This window comes from Colossoma macropomum, unplaced genomic scaffold (assembly GCF_904425465.1).
Source record: "Colossoma macropomum unplaced genomic scaffold, Colossoma_macropomum, whole genome shotgun sequence".
Lineage (NCBI taxonomy): Eukaryota > Metazoa > Chordata > Actinopteri > Characiformes > Serrasalmidae > Colossoma > Colossoma macropomum.
Window position 1 is genome coordinate 11,341,426 of NW_023494804.1, and position 23,144 is coordinate 11,364,569.

At 40.2% G+C, this 23,144-nt stretch overlaps 1 protein-coding gene and 1 long non-coding RNA gene across 4 annotated transcripts in view; one reads left to right on the forward strand and one right to left on the reverse strand.

Annotated features, from left to right (window-relative positions):
- zmiz2 (zinc finger, MIZ-type containing 2) overlaps positions 1-23,144 on the forward strand; it is a 58,018-nt gene that overhangs the window by 1,492 nt on the left and 33,382 nt on the right. The window contains exons 1-2 of one of the 3 annotated variants that reach the window (XM_036594946.1): positions 13,834-14,021; positions 14,172-14,389. The gene's annotated coding sequence lies outside the window, so the exon portion shown is untranslated. Of the gene's footprint in view, positions 1-3,997; positions 4,079-13,833; positions 14,390-23,144 lie in introns of those variants that run through there. The other 2 variants (XM_036594947.1, XM_036594945.1) reach the window with 2 other exon arrangements.
- On the reverse strand, positions 4,005-15,271 carry LOC118824649. Its single transcript, XR_005008623.1, has 4 exons — positions 14,906-15,271; positions 5,775-5,834; positions 4,843-4,904; positions 4,005-4,162 (listed from the first exon to the last, which is right to left on the reverse strand). It is a non-coding gene; the product is annotated as an uncharacterized LOC118824649 (long non-coding RNA).

Below are 23,144 nucleotides of genomic sequence, written 5' to 3' on the forward strand. Positions count from 1 at the left end.
AACGACCAAAGTCCTCTGACCCCCTCTGCAGGATGCCATTGATAGAGAATCACCTCTGGCCACTAGAACAACAGGCCACTTTAAATGTGAAAAGCTCTCCCTGTTTGAGTCAGATGGTTCTTCCCAGAGGGTGTTTTCTCTGTTTTTCTGCAGTGATTCTCTACTTTCTGACCTCTCACATGATTGGACTCTAATCTTAAGATTTATCCCTGCCACTCCAACCAATGATTTAATCATAACTACATATTGCCTCAATCTACCCTATCAGGTCTGTGGACTAAATGGAGTTAATGTTATTACTGAACACTGAGCCAGTGACTGAGTTGGTTATTATGTGAAATCTGAATGAGCTTTTTGACATATTCATTGAAACATTTTTGGCATAAAATCATCATTTACCTTTTAGCTTGACATCTATTAGCTTAAATATCTGTACAGACATTTGAAAAGGAATTTCACTGATTTTGATCTAAATTTCTGCAAAATTCAGTTGTTGACATGTAAATGATGTAAAGATGTAAAGTCATTCAGGGTGTGTTGATGTCAAATGGTTAATTGTAAAGAAACTTAGTGACTCTAAGTGAACTTAGTGAACCTACACATTTCTTCTGAGTTTTGTTATGTCATGTTAATAATAGTAAAACCAGTGGTTAATCGTAAAAATATATTTTTTCTTTGGGTACTACCCTGCTAGAATCAGCATAGACCAGCATGACTGGTCAACAGCAAAACCAGCATATCGCTGTTGTCAGAAGAAAACCTTGTATCCCAAAAATGATAACTTTACAGGAGAGGGAAAAAAACTACTTTACTTTTAATGTAATTCAATGGAACCAGACTTTTTTCTAAGTCATTTTGGGTCATTTCTTTTAGTCCATTCATCATTAAATTAACATACAATGTAAAGAGCAACAGGCAATTTCAAATTATGTCAAAAACTGAAAAACATCAAAAATGGAGATACGAGGTTTTCTTTCAACAACAGCGATATATTGTGTTTTGTATACTGGTATGCTGGTCAACCAGCATGACCGTGCTGGGTGACAAGTTAAACCAGCACTAGACCGGCGTAAACCAGCATAGGCCAGCATGGAATGTGCCAGTTTTTTCAGCAGGGTACTTTGCCATAGAAACCCCCACATGTACTTCTCTGCCAAAATGGATTGTAAAACAAAGTCTTAGGCATCAGGCAACACATTTGTAACTATTTTATGTACTAACTTTCTGTAAGGTGGGTTTTAGAGGCTGCAAATTAGTTCCCATCACCGCTGCTGTGGGCGATTACTCAATTCCGACTCAGTTAAGTTTCCCTGGAATGGAGCATTTCACATCAAAACTCTCGGAATGACTTTGTTTACATCTTAACAGTTAAATCAAACAGAACCTTTGAAAAATTACCTTAGAGCGATGCAGTAGTAAGTTACTTAAAAATCTGTGCTGCCCATTAACACAGACCATTAACAGGGAGTCAGAGTTACAGGCCAACACTGTTTACTACAACACGGATTAATTTCAGCGCACATCCAACAGGAGTCACAACACTCTCTGTTTCAGCAGGAGAGGGGGCAGAGTATTCGGGGGTTGACATACTTTCTCTTGAGCCTTTTCTGTTTTCATCCTAATTAGGAATGCCACAGTGTGATTGAGCGGGACAGAACGTCCACTTCAATCGGCCTTTGCTCGGCCTGATGTGGCTGTTAACGTCCGTCCGAGTTACGCCGCTGCGTATCATCCGCAGGCTCTCACAACAAGACCCCCCCTCCCCTTTTTGAGGTGACTTCTCATAGATGTAATGCGAACGCAGCTGTTTGAAGTGTATGCTGAAAATGCTGACAAAGCCAGGGTTGTGTAATGTGAAGTGTGTTCCTCATCTACCTAGAGCCATATGAAATTAGATTGTCGGGTCTGTTGTCAGAACTGTCCTGTGCATTTTAATGCGGGTGCTGAGAAGCGCCTGCGTTTTTTTCAGTGCTGCAGTGTTGGCATGTCATTGGTCTGGCTGAGCAAAGGTGGGAGAGAACAGGCTTTTTCTTCCTGATCCAGCCAACCCGATCCCACCCCCACCCTGCTGCCTTTTTTTTCTTTTTCTTTTTTTCCTCATTGCTGTTATTGTCGGTCAGCCACTTCCCGGGAATGTTCCTCTCCAGGCCAGGGAGAAAGTCACTACAATGGAATGTGGGGCGCTTGAAAAACAGTGTTGACTTAAAAAGGCCAGAAAACGAAATCAAACATTCGATCCCTGGTGCGCGCCGCTTTTTGGGGCCTTGCGTAGCCGTGATTTAGCTAAAGGAAATGCCGTCTAAACAGTGGTGGGGCTAAATCTGTCTTGCTGTATTAACAAAAATCCATCAGTGGGGCACAGCTTGGGCATTTGGGTGAAATGTGAACTGCTCTGCGTGGACCACGGTGGGAGGGATCGTTACAGAAGTATCGATGCTTTTTGACAATCGATCCTCATGTGAAAAACTTTAGTTTTAATTATGAATGCAAATGTATTTACTGACCAAAAAACATTCAGGATGTGGTACATTATTAGGGTGAACGTCCAATTTGTTGCTCACTTTGTATCTTTTTTACTAGCTTTATCTGCACAAAAGGGCTAAAAGTATCGTATCGGTATCAGGATATTAGCCTTGGTATCGGATCGAACAGGAAATCAATGCCCCTCCCTAATTGGGAGGGTGTGCTTTTCTTGGCTTTCTCGCCAGCGAGATTTCTCTTTGTCCATATCCTTTTGGCTAACGGGAGCGCGCCGCCTGCCTGAGTGGCTCTTGCGAAGAGATTAGCTGGGCTGGGGGCGGGGTCAAAGGACTAGTGCTGTAGCCTCGTAGCACTAGATCCCCAGTCTTCACAGGGATCAATAGCAGGGTGCTGTTTGACCCTGATACAGTGGCTCTATGTGCTCGGCAGTTCGTGGAGTGGGGAGGGATGAAAAAGGAGGAGGGGTTAGTGTGTGTATGTGTGGTGGTGTGTGTAAAGGGGGGGATTGGTTGTTCTGGCCTGTGACATTGTTAAATGACTGCAGTAGATGGGAATGGGGAAGGGGGGGTTGGTGGATGCGGCAGGTCGTGGGGGAGGGGAGGCTGTGGGAGGTGGCACTGACATCGATAGCGAGGAGAAAGATGGGGAAAAAGGCAAAGAATCTCAGCACCTGTTTCCAGGGCAACAGGGAGCTGCTGAGCATAAGTCGGACTCCTTTTTTTTTTCCCTTTCCCCCCCTCTCGCTGCGCTGGCCTCATGCAGTGATGCAGGCACTTCAACTGACTGATCTCCAACACACACAAAGGATAATGTGGCTGTTTTCATATGACTCGTTTGGATTTGTTTTAATGTGCCATGATTTAAACGTTTCCCCTCGACCCCAGGTGACCCGTGTGCGTCAGGCTCAATTTGCTCAATTCACCTTTCAGCAAGGTGAGGGCTAATCTAATTAGCTAATTCTATGGATTAAAGAAAAATCAATATTGATGATTTGAATGGCTTCTAATTTGTCTCCTCATTACCTGGTCAGCTGACTCCCTTTGTTCCCTGCACCTCTGACAGAAAAAAAAACAACAAAAAACCCTTACTGCACTCGCTCCCTACAGCACTTGTCTGGCTCCAAACCTCTAGAGTAGCATTCAGTCACGCTCATCAAGACTGCAGATCTATTGTTCTTTTCTCAGCAGCTTCAGTCTAGCCACAGTGCACACTCTCCCTCTCTCTCTTTCTCTCTCTCTCTCTCTCTCTCTCTCTCTCTCTCCCTCTCTCTCTTTCTCTCTCTCTCTCTCTCTCTCTCTCTCGCCCTCCCTCCTGCTGTCTCTCTCTGCTGGATAATTCCCATGATATGTTCTTGCCATCGGCATGGCACGAACCACTCTCAACAGGGGGAGAGCAAAACGGAGGCTACAACTTTCTATGTCCTTTCTTATGTAACTGCAGTTCTAGGTACTGCGCTCCCATGGTTACCGTAAAATTAGTGGAATCTAATAACACAGTGATGCAATTTGTTTTGTAGGTCTGAGTTCACGGTGGAGCCGACATCTCTCGCTCCCCCCTCTCTGAGCTGGAGTAGTGCAGCCCATTCCCTCTTGGCATGGTAAAGTGTCTGTTTTATTGACTCAATGTCTTAAGGGCAGTTCTTTTCCTCTTTTTCTGCAGATATGGCACTGCCCTGTGAGATCTTAACAAGACAGAACAAGGAAAGAATATCAATTACACTACAGCAAAAGAGCAGGGGATTGACAAACAAAGGAACCTGAAGACATAATTGACATCAAGAGGTGTACCTTGTGTTATCCAGTGGCTAAAGTAATAGGGTTTTTGAATATCAAAGTGAATATGACAACATGACAAATTGTGTACATCCATACGTATTTTATATATATATATATATATATATATATATATATATAGACACACACACACAAACACACACACAGAAGGATTATTATAGTTTTTATTTAGTTTTTCATTTTGGTTTTTGATTTAAATCAAAGTAGTAGTAGTTCATTGCTAGATTTCATTTCAGTAATGGTTTTAGTTAACTATAATAAACTATAATTCAGTCCATGACTGAAAATGCTTCTATTTTGCATTCTTTTCTAATTTAATACATTTTCCGTTACATATTAAATTATCAGCATAATAATTTGAGTGAAAAGTAGAATTTTTTAAATTTAAAAAAGAATTTTAGAATTTCATTTGGTTTGTCACCCCCTTTTGCTTTGGCAGCGTTTGCTCAAGCTGACTCTGACTCCACAAGTTTGTACAAAAGCCTCTGATGAGTACATCAAAAGCACCTGAGAGTCGTCTGAATATGTGTTTGAATGGAAGGAATAAAAAATAACATCTGACCTTTACCTTTTACTCCATCTCCATTTTTTATTTATTGCATCCTATGTGTGAAATCGTAATGAGTGGACCTGTAAAAATGGTAAAAATCAAATGGAAAAAAAAAATGGAAATAGAACAAAAATCAATTTACATTAACTTCTATTATAAAGTAAAAAAGTTGTTCCTTCTCCTTAAACATAAAAACAATAAAACATAAGAAGAATTTATGTTTAAAAAATGTATTTTTTATTACACATGATTAAAAGTATACAGCTAAAACAACACAAGATAACTGCATATACTGGACTACCTTGAGGAGATAGTTAAGCTAACACATTCACACACATCAAATATATATATTGTTTATTTGTATTTATTCTAATTGTAGTGTTTTTTTTTAACAAATGAATGTTTAATGCCCAGGTAAAGGAATAGCTGATAAATAGATTCATAATGTTTTAGATGCCTGAGACTTTTGCACAACACAGTGTACACTGAAGGTGTAAAGTAATTAAAGAGGTCAATTTTATTAGCAGGTTGACTTGCTCAGTTTACCCCTGCATACCAGCCCCTCCACCACCTTTTTCTTTGTAAGTGTGACATTACCAGTAACAACAATCAGTGCTTCTGGCTATAGTTAGAGAGCAACATCTGTTCATACAGTTCCCAACTAGTCCCAGACCATTCCTGTTCATCTAAAAGGAGCACAGGTAAAACTAGAGGACAGTTCCTCATTACCCAGACTCTATTTAATCTGTCCTTCTAGATATGGTACAAAAATGACCTTTCATAGTTTCCCAAGGGGCATAGAACTACATGCAGTTCCACATTCAAAATGGTCTTACAAGACCACAAGCATAAAAACAGTTAAAAAACATGAGGTCTTCAGGTTATTGTGTGAATTATGAATGAATATTTTAAGGTATGCATGACAATTTTAGTGTAAAATGGTTACTTACCTTATAGCTCAATAGCTCATATTCTGGCCGTTGTAGCTTCTGTTTCCTGTGTTGCTCCGCCTGTGTGAGAAAGTGGAAATGTATAGTAATGCACCACTACCAGCAACGTTCAAACTAATGCAAAGCATAAATAAATAAATAAATAAGATAGTCCAGGCTAGTTCTAAGATTACATATATTTTAATAGTAATAGTAGAATAACTGTAGGTGAACACTGCATTGCTGCATTAGTGGTCTATTAGAATTTCTAACAGCAAGTTTACTGTCTTGTTATGTGTGCTTATGGGAGGTAAACCGTGCTGTTATCTCATATTAAAAGTTTACAGTTGTATGAAAAACTGTGGGCACTCCTGATCAAATCATTTTGTCAGTTTTTAAGTTGAAGTAAAAAGTAACCACAACCACTACAGCAAACTATTAAAATGAATAAATAAATAAAAAAAATGTGCAAAAGTTTGGACAAAGTCTGGTAAAGTCTCAGTACTTATTAGGCCTTAATTGACTTGATAAGATTGACATTAAATTAAACCCAGGGCCAGGCCACAAAAGTAAACGCTAATCATCTAACGCTACTAGCCTAGTCACATCATAACTTATTTCACCTTGTACCTTTTAGCTTGAAAACAGCGAGTTTGAGGAGAGGTACTCAGCTGATAATCACCATGATAAATTGTGTTTTACAAAATTAGAACAAGTAGAGTGCGAAATGAATTTCAGTTTGATGTTTATCGGCATTCTCACTGCAACACTTTCTATGTGGTATAGCTGTCCTTTGTACAGTCTCCTTCACCGGGTGCCCAAAATGATGACAATTGCAGTGCATTATAAATTCTCTGACTCTTCAAATCTTGTGCTATAACTCAACTAACATGGACTCCTCTTAGCAGCTTACCTGTGACTTCATGACAAAGGTCAACACCTGAAGTATGCAAAACAACATGTAGATAAGCCAAAAGCATTTTGGAAAAAAGTTCTGTGGACTGATGAAGTAAAAATGGAGCTCACTGGCCACAGTCACCAAAAATCCACCATGATCTACTTCAAAAAAATGCAAGCTAAAGCTTTTGGAATGGCTTTCACAGTCCTCTGACTTAAACATGATTGAAAATCTGGGGGTAGATCTAAAACATGCTGTGCATGCAAGACGGCCCAAGAATACTGCAGAACCAGAAACGTTCCGCAAGGAAAGGCTGGTGACAGTTTCTTAAAATAAGAATAGAAAGACTCCTAGCCGACTACAGAAAGTGTCTGCAAGCTGTGTCATCTGCCAAATGTAATGTTATTAAGTATGTTTTTTGTAGGTTAATCAAAATTAAAGTTACAGTGCATGAACATTTGTAGGAAAATGTTATTTAAAAAAATATTTTGCTGCTGGTTGTTTTTTTTTTTTTGTTCATTTAAAAAATCAAGAAAAAATGTCCAGGGGTGGCCAACCCACTGCGTACAACTGTACCCTTCACGAAAAATTAAAAGTGTGATTTTTCTTGTAAAAACACTAGACTACTTCATTGGACAAGTGTTTATTTACTAAAAGAATATGGAAAATAATTTAAAAAACAATGTATACAAAATTTAAACAGGGTTTCCTAATAATAGAAATCGGGGTCCATGGCTGTAGTGTATTATATTACATTACATCTTTTGGAATGACCACATGTATCACATGTACATCGTCAAGCATTACAGAGCTTTTAAGAAACCAACGCATCAACATGTTAACATGTTGTCACAGTCAAAAACATCAATATCTATATATACTACACAATTATTGGTACCCCTAGAAATTTTAAGAAGTGAAATCTAACTGAAGTATATTTTTATTCATATTTTGTTTTTAAGTTCACCTGAGCAATTAGGAACACTTAAGTGGTCAGTCATGACTTCCTGATTCACTGGGGGAATATATATATATATATATATGCATGATATGAAACACAGGCCAGATTCCCTCAGTCATCCATCATTTTCTGGTGTTTCTCTTGGAAAACAGACAGAAATAATGTGTGACAAAAGGTTGTTGAACTGCACAATCAGGAAACGGCTACAAGAAAATAGCTAAACAGTTGAAACTGTCCATTTCCACTATCAGTGCAATAATGACCAAGTTTAAAACAGCTGAAGATGTTAAGAAACTGTGGAAGAGGACGTATCAATCACCACCTATATATCCACAAGTTCTATGGGGGGTATGCCTCAGCCAGGACGCTTAAACACAGTGTGGACCCCAGAACCTGAAGGTTTCAGAGAGGTTCTGTATGTAGGAACGGTTTCAGATCCTTTGTCATGTGTTCTCCAGTCTCATTAAGCATTATAGGAGAAGACTCCGAACTGTTATCTTTGCCAAGGGAGGCTGCACAAAGTATTAAATGAAGGGGTGTCACTGTTTTGTTGGTTTTCTAAGTGGAAATAACACACCTAAACATGCTATTATTCTGCAAATTTTTCTGCGTTTAACATATTGGAAATATGAATATAAGATGTGCCATGACTTTTGCACAGGCCACATTTCATGTTTTTTTTATTTGTATTTTCCAATATGTGCAATTCAGCAAATAAACAGTAGTTGTACACTGAAATGTGCAGAGGTGTGTTCTCTGTAGAGGATGTGCATTTATTATCACTTAGAAAATAAACAAAACATGAGAAAGTGTGAAAAAAATCTTTGCCGCTTCCCAATTTCTTCTATTTTTTGCATATTTATCATACTTCAATGTTTAAAGATAACCCAAGTAAACACAAAATGTTGTTTTAAAATGATGATTTCATTCATTGAGAGAAAAAATGCTGTTTAGCCCTACCTGGCCCTATGTGAAAAAGTAATTGCCCCCTTAGCTACTAAATCAACCAGTTAACCAAATTCAATTGACTATTGGGTTCAGTTTCACTAGCCACACCCAGGCATCATTACTGTCAGACCTGTTGAATCTAAACATCACTTAAATAGAACCTGTTTGGCAATGTGAAGCAGGCTAGAAGGTCTCAAAGAGCACGTGATTCCACGTTCTAAAGAGATTTAAACACAGGTGTAATATAAAGTCATCAAAATCTACCAGTCTTGACGACTTATTCAGGAGGTCACAAAAGAACCCAGATGAACAACTAAAGAACTGCAGGCCTCACTTGCCTCAATCTACACAATTCCACAATTAGAAAGATACTGGGCAAAAATGGCATCCATGGGAGGGTTGCAAGATGCAAACCATTGCTGACCAAAAAGAACACAAAGACGTTTTGCATTTTCCAAAAACATCTAGATGACCCCCAAGATTGTTGGGATAATACTCTGTGGACTGATGAGTCAAAGGTTAAACTTTTTGGAATGACTTGATGGAGCCATGAATTCTGCTCTCTATCAGAAAATCCAGAAGGAGGATGTCTGCCCGTCAGTTTCGTGAGCTAAAGCTCAAGCGCAGCTGGGTTATACAGCAGGACAACGATCCGAAGCACACAAGCCAGTCCACCAAGACCTTAAAGCAGTTCAACCCTGAAAACCCTCCAGTGTAGCAGAATTAAAACAATTCGGCAAAGACGAGTGGGCCGAAATTCCTCCACAGTGATGTAAAAGGCTCACTGCAAATTATAATCAGATCCTTGGCAGTAACTGATTGCAGTTGTTACTGCCAAGGATCGCACAACCAGTTATTAGGTTTAGGAGGGTAATTACTTTTTCACGAGTGATATACGTTTTTGTGTAAATCTTTATCTTCAAATAAATGGAATAATCATTTAAAAGCTGCATTTTATGTTCACTTGTGTTGTCTTTATCTTATATTAAAATTAGTTGTATGATCTGAAACATTTAAGTGTGACAAATTAGCAAAAATAGTAGAAATCAGGTGAGGAGCAAATACTTTTTTCGCAGCACTGTACATATATACTTTCTGTAATTTAGGCCTCATGATTTTGTCTCACCCGTTATTGGTAATGAAATAAATTAATGTACAATATTAGGGTGTACATGGCTCATAGGTGGAAGCTGCAGCCTAGCCTTAAGGCCACTGTACACCAGATGCACCACAGCATCCAAAAACGTGAAACCATTGTATTTAATAAAAGTGCATACAATGCTGCCAACATTCAGCATCAACTTCTAGAACTGGTCAGTTTCTCTCAGCACTGTTAAATATCCCTGTGCCACAGTGCACCACTGAGCATTTTGCTGTTACATTAAATTAAATCCAGAACCAGATCACTGTGTACAATCTGCTACCCCAGGGGTGCCCAAACTTTTATCTAGGGGAGACAAAGTTTGTGGTGGGCTGAGGGTAACATTATTTAAATCAAATGTCCTCACGGTCCAGCTTTGGCCTTCAGGTCACACTTTAGGCAATCCTGTGCTACACGGTGCTGTTCAGCGTGTCCATCCAGTGCGTAGCCTTTAGCATCGGCTAGACAATTAAGCCTAAGTTGTGACATGATCCTCTGTGAGAGCTTATTAGTTCATAAGGAATAAAGACAGAGAAAATGACACCAAACTACCTATGACTACCTATGATAGCTCACACTGTCAAGAAACCAAGGAAAACAATTGAAAAGTGTGGCTTTCTAACATTACTAAGAGCTAAGAGGGTTGGAGGTGCAAGAAGAGCCACACTGACCTTGTTCTAGCCCTAGGTAGCCTCAATTCTTCTAAGATTTTATATCTGAAGTACTTATCCATGAATACATATAGTGTAATCTTACAAAATAAAAGTAAACGTTTCTCAATATATACTAGTGACATGTAAAAACACAACGCTAACATTTCGGCAGCTGAGTTGCTAGCTAGCTTTTGTACTAAATGAGGTACTCTATAGAGCTCGACCTCCTACGGTTTCTTTATTTGTATACAGGTTTGTCTTGGACCACCACAAATACTTTGGCTCCCCAAAAGCAAAAGCTTTAGGCACCCCCGCTGTCGTATATATCTGCTAGATAGGTAATTACTTCGCATACCACATCTGAGGCTAATAAAGTGGGCTCCAATGTCCAACAAGGGTAATGATGGTCAGTTAGCGACCTCCCACTTATGTTACTAGCTACTAGGTACTTGTCTGCGTCAATGCCCACTTCTGTCATCATTTGTGATACTTGATTACAACTAAGTTAGCACCAGGATTCCAGCATTCTAGCATAGGTAGTGTGTGTGCATGTGTTTTGGGGACGAGGCTTTAGAGGGAGCACTGAAGGGAAGCCACATAGGTATGATTTTTGGTTTATGTAGTTGAACCACAAGTAGGGAAGTAATCAGCATCAGTGACATTGACCTAGAGCTTTTAAGCTTTGGTATAGGTTGGGTCTGACTGTCTTAGGTCTTTCTTTTGTGCACGGTATGGTGGTCCAGAACATGAATTTCCCCTTCTTTTCTATTATTGAATCCAGAGGGGGACAGAGGGAGTTTCACATTAAACAAAGCTACCTTCCTGTCTGTGACATAGGGCTGAAAGATTACTCCTTTCATATCAAAATAGGCAAAAAGGCAAATTTCAAATCGCAAGAGCTGCAACTTCAATAAAATAATTAATAATTTAAATTTAACCTAATAATATTGCTTGTAAACAGCCTCCAGATGAGATAGACGGACGAATCAGAAGTGACCAAACACCCGCATGCTGTGTACAAGATAACACAATCACAACTAACTGGCAATCTGGCACTACACTATATTCAGTGTTCAGCGTTTCTCGCAAGAAAAAGGTAAATATGCTGGTCTTCTTGGCCAAAATAACCAGAATATGCCTTCAATTTTTTTTTTGAAAATAATAGGAATTAGGAATAGGAATTTTAATTGTCATGATATTGGTCAGAAAAATCCCAATTAGATATTTTCCCCAAAACGTTTAGTCCTACTGTAACATACAGATCATTCTACCAAATTGGTTTAAAGAGCTCAGAACACATTTCAGACTTTTAACTGACTTGGACTTATGCCTCTGCTGATCCACCATGAGACCACCCAGGTTATTGTACTGCATGCAAAACAAGTTTTTAATCTCGGCAAACAGATTTTAAATGTACGTTGCCTTTTATTTTGGAAAATAAACTAAGACAAATCTTACTAACAACTGAGAGAAATAAAATAATGACTAGTGCCCATATAAAATTGTTATTTTTTTAAAATGTTACTGACACTTTGCTAGATTGGTTATAGCTGTATAACTGGCTTTATTTATGATGTTGCAGTTACAATTATTTACTAAACAAATTTTCAAAGAATAACGAGAAAAAGAAATAAAGGGGAAAAAAAGTAAACTGGCAACTTAGCCACATCCCCGGGCAGCTATATCCAGTCATACAAGACCAGACTCCCATCACTTTGAATGGGGAGAGACCCAAAAACTCAAAACTGATGGTCATATTACCATTTCAAAAACAGATTTGAAATCTGTGAAATCAGATCTTAAAATCTGACAAAAATCTCATAGTTTATAGCGTTTGGCTCAAATAACGCACAAAACATGTTGTTTAGTTTGTTCTGGCTACTGCACTTAGCAAATTATCTACATCAAAGGGGGCTTAACCAGCAAGCTGATTGGCTCTTTTCAGTGAGGGGCGGATGGATAGACAGACGCCATGTTGAGTGTTACAAGCTTTCCCATTCATTTTCCAATGCATAACCTGTCTCCTTCTTCTGTAGCATAACTCAAAAACGCTTGCCTGTACATGACTAGCAAACACAGCTTTGAACAATTGTGCACACATAAAATCATAATATTTTTCATTAAAACACAAAAATGTTTACTTAACTTCAGAAAATACGTGTTTCAGTTGTGAGACTTTAAAGTTACACACTGATGTTCAGACTTTGGGACACATTTACTTCAAAACAATGGGATCTAACTGCTCACCATGTGGCCATGAGGGAGAGGGATGCACCCTCACTTCCTGCTCTAAAATGCAGGGGTGTGGCTAAAATAAAGCTCCGCCTATGGACTAAAATTCCGTGTTTTGGTAGTGACATGAAAATATGGTTATTTTTGAATAAAATATTTCTCATGATAAATCTGTCTTTCAGCTAAAAATAAACTTAAAATAAACCACAAACCCCGAAAAAAAAACAACAACAAAAAAAATTAAGTATTATTTTCACAAGTTGAAATTAGGGGTTTGAGCCTTCCACCTCCCAAAAGAAGGTACCCTATAAATGATGATATTCTTTATATTTAGCTTTTCCTATTTTAGGTAATGCCATGGCTCTTAACAGATCATTACATAATCCTTGTCATATCTAAAGCCTGAATACTTAATTGCTTTTTAAATACTGTTTTTTACTGTAGGACCGCAGTTTAAACTAATTTGGTAGAAAGGTCCATACATTCTGGTGTGATTAGTATTATTAATGCAGTATGGCCCACAGCATCACAAAATCGTGTACTTGGTTAGTGTCTTTTCACTATGATAAATGGATTACACAACTAGGAAATGATTAATCTCTACCTAATTAAACCAAATTTGATTAATTTTCCATTTGACCCAAAGTTATTTCTGTAAGAACATCTTCAAAGAACAATGTTTCAGAATAATCATTATTTTTTAGAACTTGAATGGTCAAACTATGGCTACAATAATTTATAAAATATGAATTGTCACAGCATGATGTGGTGAAATTGTCTGCCACCTTAAATTAAAGTGTGTTTTGGCTTTAAATTGCTCTGATCTGCAACTAAAGGACAATGAGACACAGACCCCAATGGCACTGATTTCCCAGGTTAGCCACCGCCTGGCTTCATCACCATCATCATCGTCATCCATGTTTTTATCTTCGTTATCATTTCCATCATCTTCATCATTATCATCATCCTCATCATCAGTATCATCATCCTCATCATTATCATCATTCTTCTCTTCCTCTTCATCCTCCTCCTCCTCCTCCTCATCATCATCATCATTATAATTATCCTAATCTTCCTCATCTCCTTCATTATCATCATCATCATAAACCTCATCCTCCTAAATATTATCATTCTCATCCTGCTCATCATAATGACCATCATCATCCTCGTTCGTCATCCTCATTCTCCCTAGCAAACCTACTCGATGGACGATCAGCTAATCTGGTCTGAAACACGTCGAGGGGGGAAGTCAGCTGGGGAGGGCGATGAGGGGGTGAGTGACAAAAAAAAAAAGAAAAGAAGAAAAAAGAAAAACTGCCTCTCTTTATTCCGACAGAGAGCACCTCCATCCCCATGATCTCATGAATAAATTATAGCGGCTCATTGTGCAACAGAGGGGAGGAATGCAGTCGAGCCGAGGAAAATACGGCCGGGGGTAACGTTACAGACTCCACATCGATCCGGAGCTCAGTCTCCAGTTCCTCTTGTTATGCTGCTCGCTGCTGAGCCCTTAACATACCACACAGCTTCGGCTGTAGCTGCAACTCTTAAAATATAGTCTCATTTTCTGATTTTACTGCTTTAGATGGATTTTAAGTTACAACCAGGACACGACAACCTATCGCCGTATCAGCCTTTGACTAAAAATTACACGGAGTCGAACTGAAAACGGAGAATCCGCGAGAGAATTTTGGCGTCGCTGAACAGCTTGTAACGGCGGGGCTTTTCGCAGAGCTATCCGACTTTCCTACCGCGGAACACGGATCGGCGAGCAGAGCAACCTCGGGCAGTTGGAGTCTTAAGGTAAGAGGCTATACGGTTAACTACATAACCTTCCAGACCCGTTTTAAATCATTTTAACGTCGACGTTTCTCTTTGGCTGTGTGACTCGACCCCTTTTTTATTGAACTGTTACTTTAAAATTCGGCTTCTCATGCTCGCTGCTTGCTAGTTAGCTTTATGCTAACGGCGCCGCTAGCCTTACTGGTAGATATGAACGGTGAAGTTAGCCGGCAAGCTAACTAGCTTTGCTAACTTGCATTAGCTCGTTGAGCTAACGTTAGGTGATTTTAATGGCAGTTGTTTTTGTGTCTTTCTCGTTTTACCACTTTTACCAGTCGCGTTATATGCAAAACTGGTACGACAGAAACTTTTAATTTACCGTTCGCAAAAAAATCGTGTGGCAGCGGTGTCTAAATTATAGAATTTTCGAGTCCACAGTAGCTCAAATTTCCTCCTTTTACCATAGCTTGTTGTGGTACAAAGGTGATAACGTTACAAGAAATGTAGCTACATGATGGGTTTATACATGAAGCTTACCTTTAGGTCTTAGGTTTGTGTTTCGCAGTTCCTCCTTTCTTTTGTTCAGAATGATCTGACTGAGATGGTCTGTGATATCAGTCGTAAAAGCTGTGGGCCATGGTTGCTCTTATGGCAGTTGTACGTGCAGTGTTTTGTCAGAGATTCTTTTAGTATTTGGTCAGTGGTGGTCGGATCACTAAGATCACTAGTTATAACTGAATAGCTGTTCTTGTTTAATTATTTTAACGTTGGAGGTTTCACATTTACTTAATTTGGTGTCTGAATGGGAAAGTTTTGAACCGTCTCACAGTGAAGTTTGCCTTGTACAGACATTATGAAACTGCTTCATTATGCAATCATGTTTGACTCTGTTGCATTCATAATACATGCGTAATTGACAGACTCCTTAAGAATGGGTCACCTAGCTTATCCCTTGTTATCAGGGGGGTGGATGGGCCTGTTCAAATAGTTGTTTGGAGGTGGTCAGTGTGAAAGGGACCTGAAAACCCCAAAAGTTTGTTTTGGTCATTTGATCAATGCCCTGGATAAAACCCATCTATTTCATTATGTGCCCATGATTTTGGCAGCTGATGTAGGTGTGGATTTTTGTAGGGGAAAAGGCAGGGGGGGTGCATGCATCACAATAACTATGCATTAACATCATCATGGACATTCCACCCCGGTGCTTGAGCTACATGTTGGCGGTACACAACACTGGGGTGCGTTCAGGCTGGGCGTTACATTGAGCAATACTCAGGCAGGGCTGCATTTAACTTGCTTTTCTCGCATGGGACAGCTTGAGATCACCTGTGCTCTATAAATGGCATCTGCAGTGTTCTGCGGCGTTTTACTACAGAACGTGGACCAGGTCGTGTTTTGGGCCAGCGCAGCCTGGCTCAAAAGACAGCGCAGGAGGTGACATGGACAGATGGTGAGGATCTTGTACTGAGCTAATGTGCTGCTCTCCCCCATGCTATGGACTCTGTGTTTATGGGTCAGAGAACAGGTAGGCTACAGATGCCTTCTCCAAGGGTCAAATTGTGGCCATATTGATGCCCCTGTTGTTCACAGTCTCGTCGTTAGAAGTTTCTTGCTCTAACGTTACTTTAAATCTGACATTTTTTGTTGGTGACCCCATCACTTTAATGAGCAACACAAAGCAGTAGTGAATATTAGCGAATATAATTCACTGAGTTTGAGAGAATTATTTTTGCTGAAATAACAGGGCTTGGAATATGCTGATCTGTTTGCGAAGTTGCTTGTGGTAACATATTATTATCAGATTTTAATTTCAGATTGTGGAAGCCAGAGCCACCCTGTACTCTTACCCTGGTTTTGCTTGTGCATCACACAGTTGCTTTTATTTGCAGCACTACAAAATAATATACATTGCAAAGAGAAGGCTTTTTTCACTAGCGCCAATACCCCTAACTTTGAAACATATGCAGTGAAAAAGCCAACAGACAAAAAATTGTCTTTTTCATGCATCTTATTCTACTGAAAATCACTAGACTGTTTTCTAAAATAGTCACCTTATAGTGTAAATTACCCAGTTGAACTTCTAATATGCTTGCTAAACACATTCCCTCTGTTCCACATGGCTGAAATACTTTCTTGTCTCATTTTTAAAGAGATTTCTGTAATCCTGTATTCCTACCAGTGGTTTTTGGTTTTCATTACAAATTCCAGTTCTTCTGTGTGCCACTCATACTAAACACTGTACTTACAATGGCAAGGAGTCATACAGGAAAGTAAAAGGTCACGAAAATTGATTACCTGTGACTCATTTCGCATTATATGTGCCTCACGGTGTCAAGATAATGTTTATTAAAAATGCTTCTTGCTGTAAGGCTTTAGTAAATTATTGATAAGTGGCTAGCTTCTTTCTTCTTTCTTTACCTGTGGCCAAGTCGTGACCATGAGCGCTGTACCTTTTTTGCTTGGCGCTCTCTTTTGGAACATGAGGCCAGGTTCAGTGTTTTTAGATATACTAAGAGTGTTTTTGCATCGCAGGATTCAAAGCATCCCTCTAGGTACCTTTCCTAAGGGCCTAGATCATGAATACACTCTTCTTCTGAGGCGTCTTCGTTCACATTGACCACACTTCCATAAAAGAGCCACTCTCTTTAGCCTCTGCTGTTGTCACCTTATAAACATGCGCTTGCAGGGAAGAGGAGAAGCTTCATAATCTCCTAATCATATCTTAATTGAGTCGCTAATGTCCACTACCTTCTATGCAAACATTGGCTATGTATTAATAGGCCACATCAATTAGCGTGTCATGCGTTGGTGGGAAGGAGCCAGGTTTTTAAAATAGAACTAGCGTACCCGGAAATCTATCACTTTATTTTTTAACCTTGGGTTGTGCAAACACGATGGCTGACCTTGGCCCAGAGCTGCAGTGTGAAGACAGCATTTTTTTTCTGTGAGGATGTGTCAACAGGAGCATTGGAGAAGAAACAAAAGGATGAGCGGTAATTTAATTTAGAGCTTGCACACAGGGACAATAGATGATTTAGGAGGAACAGTTCCTTCACACCTAGAGTCAGGCCTAGAAAACGAATGAGCCCACATTGTTACTGAATGAGGAGCTTAATTGGCATTTCACTAACGATCCTGTTGTGAATAACTGTTATGTCGTTTGGGCGGTAAGGATTAATATTTTGGGGTTAGCTATTTTGTTGAGGTCAATTCCCTCAATTTCAGTTCATTTAATTTAATTTTGGCTGATGAGCTGAAATGAGCTCACAATTGAGTCTATTTTAAGTATATTTTTCATGTAATTAATTGAATTCGCCTTGATAACTTACATGAATTTATATCCTTAATGCGTCTGAAATTGGGTGAATTAACTTGCACCCTGATGACAAATAGCTTAGTAGTAAAGGTTAAGTTAGGTACTAGGGTCTCAGCAAGGGGAAGGGGGTGGTGTTGAGCAGCTCGGTGCAGAGTGGTCACCTCCAGCTTGCTAGGAATCATGACTTCATTGTGTCCATTTGTTGTTGCAATGCTTATCTATTAAATAAATACAGCTAGCGTTGTGACCCACTGCTCCAGATTGTTGAAATATTCCACGTGAATGTAAATGCAGCGCTGTAGGCACTGTATGAAATGCATGAGTAGTAAGCCAGTCAAGAAATGACTTAGACTGGGGAATTAAGTTCATTACTAATCACTATCAGTTTTTACTAACAAACCTGAAACCTCAATAAGGAATTTCCAAAATGGCAACACAGCCGCTGCTTAGTATGCTAACAGAGAGTGATAAACATTATAGCTATTTGTGGTTTCAGTTCTATATCATGACCGTTTGTCAGCGTTGTAACTCAAAGAAAGCAAAAAGAAACCTGGCAGGTACTTTGATTCCCAATTGAGGGCTTTTAGCATTCACATCACTGAGCTCTGGGCAAGTTATTCATGCCCATGTTAGTTCATAAAGATTCAAGATGTTGACATTGACTCTTATGAACATTTCAATGTCTGTGGCTTGAACTGGCCCTGTAGTGGGGAACCTGAGGCAAGTGAGAAATGTGCAGAGCATTAGGTCAAAAAGAAACTGCAAGCGCATGTGTGTGCCGCCCACAGAGACGACGGCAATATAAAGACTAACGCACACTATCTCTGTCAGTCTCATGGCCTTGTCCTCGCTCCTGTGTCTGCTTGTGTGCTGTTGCGGAGCGCCTCGCTTTTTATAACCACAGACTGAGCAATGCCAGCAGTGTTGAAATAATCAACCTGGACCGCCTGCTCGGATCGGCCTATTGTGGGTGTGTCGAAGGATCACTGTGAAGCTTGCGTTATGTCAGGTTCTGCTCTTGAGCTTTGGTTTGTGCTTGTCGTAGTTAATAGAGGCGGATTGAGTTTCTGAGGAATGCCCCACTTGTTCACACACAAACGAGCTGCATTGAGACAGGACCCCCTGCTCAGGGGAGGGATGTGCTTAGAGGGTTTAATGGGATTGTATGACGGCAGAGCAAGAAGCTTGTCCACCATTAAACATGAAGATATTGAAGCGCAAATCAATCTAATCAATAGCAAAGCTGTAAGTGTGATCAGAATAGGCTCCATCCAGTTTGTTCTCATTTACACTGACTATTATCCACTAAGAGGCAAAGGATTGATATGTCAGTCCTGATTTGTCATAGTTAGCTTGTTGCATGCCTCTTCATTCTTTTGGACTAGATTATAGCCGTAACTTGCGAGCTTGATAGGTCAGGAACAGGCCCAGTTTTTATCTGTAATTTTTTCCTTTTTTCAAAATTGCCTTTTTTGTCACGTCTCTGTCTATGACCTGCTGTCATTTCTCCCAGACAGACACTTGTTTGGATGATTGGTTCTGCATTGAGTAATTTTCTGCAACAGTGAGTTTCCTCACAAGGTTAGGATGCTAATGAATGGGGCAAGTTTCCACTTGTGAACAAACCCTTAAATTCCCTAATCCTTTTCTAAACAGCCTAGTTTCATGCTTAATACTACAGGTGTCTTAAGACCTGCATTTCTAAGTGCTCATCCCACACAGCACTGAGGCTGTTTGGTAATAATGGCAAAGGTTGAGCAATACTGCGAGAAGTCCTGCTCTTTATTACTTGCTCACAAGATAATACACATGCAAGCCTTTATGCGAAAAGCAAAAGATGCAATATTATTGGAATTTCCCAGTCCTAAATATTCTTACATGCGTGTGGCTTTGCACTGACTGGCTTTGCCAAAAAGCTCTTTATCACAATGGAGTACCTTGCTCTATTGTTCATTTTCACAGCAGAGCTGTATAAGCTATTTAATTTGATCTGTTATCATGCATATTTGGCTTAGGCTAAATGGAAGATGACTGAAACTCCAGTATTAGCCAATAAAGATGTGGAAATACTGATTATTAGCATAGGCCCAGGATTTTCATATCGGTGTAAAAGCGCAATCTCTAGCTTCAGAGATCATACACCAGTGCTACTGAGGTGTTACTCAGACAACAATGTGAGTGTTAACAGGCTGGTGGCAGTAAGACTGAACAGCCTGGAGATCATCAGATAGCCCCGTCTGTGTAATCTGTCCATGCCCTGCCCACTGTTTTTCCCCCCTTGCAGCCAGCACATTGTCAGACAGATGGAAGAAGAGATGGCTGACCCCCTATTGACTGGCTTTGCGATGGTGAGGATCCTTACTAACTGACTGCTTCATTACCCACCACACACCTCTCCTGGATCAAAAACAGGGCAGGGGTCATCAATCTGCATAAGCCTCTTTCTAACCATCGTTTTGCGTCCCTGTTGCCTCAGCGTCTTTTGTCGTCACTGCTTCGTCAACCTTGTTCAAGACCAGCCGGTGGTTCTGCTCAGCCTCTCGCGATTCCCCAAACCGCTGAACCAGATTCCAGGCTGCCATTCTTTTGTTAGTTAAGCTATGCGGCCACAGGCAGAGGGCTTGCCAAGGTGTCGAGACGCGATCGAGCTGCCTTGTGGTCATCCCTGCATGATTAGCATTCCCAAATGCAGCCTGGCTTGCTAACAAATTCTCCCATGCCCAGAGTAACATGGAAATCCCAGACAAGACTGCTCGTGCCCGGCACAGCATCACAAGAACCGAAGCAGGAAAAATTGTGGAACCTTTTGTCAGACTGAGTTTTCCCAAAGCGGTCACAAGGTTAAACAATGTTAAACAAAAGTTCACCGTATGAGATTGCATCTAATAGGATTAAATTAAATTCTTTAGCTGTCTTAATTTTGAACAGTGTGCCTAGATACGATCTTTTTGGTGTGGCTGTAGAAGAGACTGAGTGTTGAACTCTCAGGGTTGGGGGAAGGGGTGGGCTGTGCGGTGCAGTGGGGGCAGGTAACTCTCCCTTTCAGAACAGCTGCCGTTTGCTCTGCAAATTGATGTTCTTTCGCTTCCCCCGGTATGTTTGGGTACACAGGAACGGCTTTGATCTCTATAGGACACACAGCTTTTTGGACCACTCACCCAAATTGCTCCTGTAGGCACTGTGGCCTGAGGACTGTTGATTCTCCTGAAAGATGAGGAGGGGAAAAGACACTTTGTCTTGGATATCAATGTGCAAGGGTCACCAGGGTCAGCCCAGAGTACCTTTCCACCAGCTGCTAGGAATCTTGGGAATGTGAGTAAAGAGGGTGTTCAGATGGACAACTAGCGGCTATTGGCTTCCCTTTTACTCTCCTCCACCTGGCCACAGTGATTTAATTGCTCACAAAATAGGCTAAACAGTTGTAGTAGACGCCTTTTGTGCCAAATATGTCTTAATGTATTTTGTTCATATATTTTTATAGGTAATTCATTTTTTAGTGTCTAGAACATGTGAAATGGTATATTAGAAGGAGTAAGGGATCTACAGTTTCAAGTTTTGAAACCAGAGAAAGGTCTGCATTTCAAGTTCACTGCTAGCAAAGTGGGCGACATTGTGTCCCATGCAATGTGAGACACGTCAGAAGCATTCTTAATCACAATCCTTCATTTATTTTTAGTTTGCTCTGGTGACAGCTGGTGCAGATAAGGAGGATTAGATGATGTGTTTTAGGTCTTGTAATACATTCTTTGGAATCGGCTACTGAACTGGTGAAAGGCCACCTGCAAAAAGGCTTATACACTGTGAAATGGTTCAAGTGCCAGACTATGCTAAGTGCATTGTCTCTTAATTCATTTTTCTTCCTTCCTTCAGGCAAAGTGAAACGTTCCAGAGGAGACATGTTTGTCTCTTTTCTGAAAGCTTCTAATCTTCCAGTGTCCATTTACCTAAAGATAAGTTTGAGTTTATTGTTTGTCGTCCTATGGACCCCTCTCCCTTTCTATTATTCTAAAACATATGTCGCCTGACAGTCTGTTTTAATAAATTCTTCATTTGTTTTATTTTTAAAGACGGAATTCAAAGACGTGGTTAGAAATGTGGCATAGCAAAGTTTGAACTGTCTTTCTGGTGGCTATGTAGACCAAAAACAGTAAATAAGAATAATAGGAAAGGAAAGGAAAACACTTGATATCAGATATCCACTGTCAACGAAGCAGTTTAACCAAGACATATGAGAAATGATGCTAATTTGTTGTCCCGCCTCATAGTCACACATGCTGAAACATTCGGCTTTTTGTCAGAGTGACTCTTTTCCTGTGGTTTTCATCTGCAGCGCTGCCCTCCGTCTAATCTTCCCATCAGCACTGTGCCTGGCTCTGACGCAGGTTTGCCGCCACTCTGCCCTGCCACGCGGCTACTCCCTAAATAAGCTTGTTTCCTTTTAATCTGGCCACCAGAGAAAACCGCTCCATGTCATCATTCACACTCTCCATATGGCGTACCTCCCTATGTGAGGACGTACAGGGACAATTCATCATTATGAGGACAAAAGGAAAGCAAGGAGGGGGGCGGACTTGGAGCCGTGACCCTTGTCTGTGGAATCTCATGTGTGATTTGCTTCTGTCATAATAGCATTTGGATGTTTAGGTCAATTTTTGGATCTCAAAATGCATTGATTACATTTCTGATTGATTGTCAGGCTCAGATAGTATTTTCTGCCTTGCTTAACCAGATATTAGGGCTGACATAATTTGTTGAAAGTGAGGGTCTGCGATAGGGCAAAAATGAAAATAGATGCATCGCTATGCTCACATGGACTATTCTGAATCAGTGTCAAAAATCAATTTTCTGAATTTTAATTGATAATGTAAAGTTGATGAAACACAAAAGGTGGAACTTGGAAGTGCGGAAGTGCAGCGCCCGTACGGTCTGTGATGTGCATACAACAAAAACACACGTGGATGAGCGAGAAATCCGACCGGCACCCTCTGCATTCAAAGCTAGGTCAGAAGTTGACAACCCAAACGTTAAGAAGAGCCATTTTGTCCTTTCAAAAAAAAATCTAACCACCTTGTGAGCCACAACATTTCATGTCCGATATGTCTCAGTATGTGATAATGTCCTAATATAGACTAAAAAATAAACGAAAACTCAATGTCAGCTTTTTATTCACCAGCCTCTTGTTCTAATATTCCCGTTCCATCTTAAATGGTGCCTGAGTCGCCACAATGTAAATGTGGCACCATTTAAGGTGGAACGGGAAATTTGAAAGAGAAGCTGACTTCATCTTCGCAACATTCAGTGTTTGACAGTCTCTCGTTGCAGATTTAGCATACCAGGAAACCAACTGCGATGCTTATAAATGCAAATAAATCCATTCCTCTCCAAATGTTCGTTTTAAGTCTCTCTCTCTGTCTTTTCGTTATCTGCTAGCTAGAAGAGATTGTGTGCCTATGTGACCTG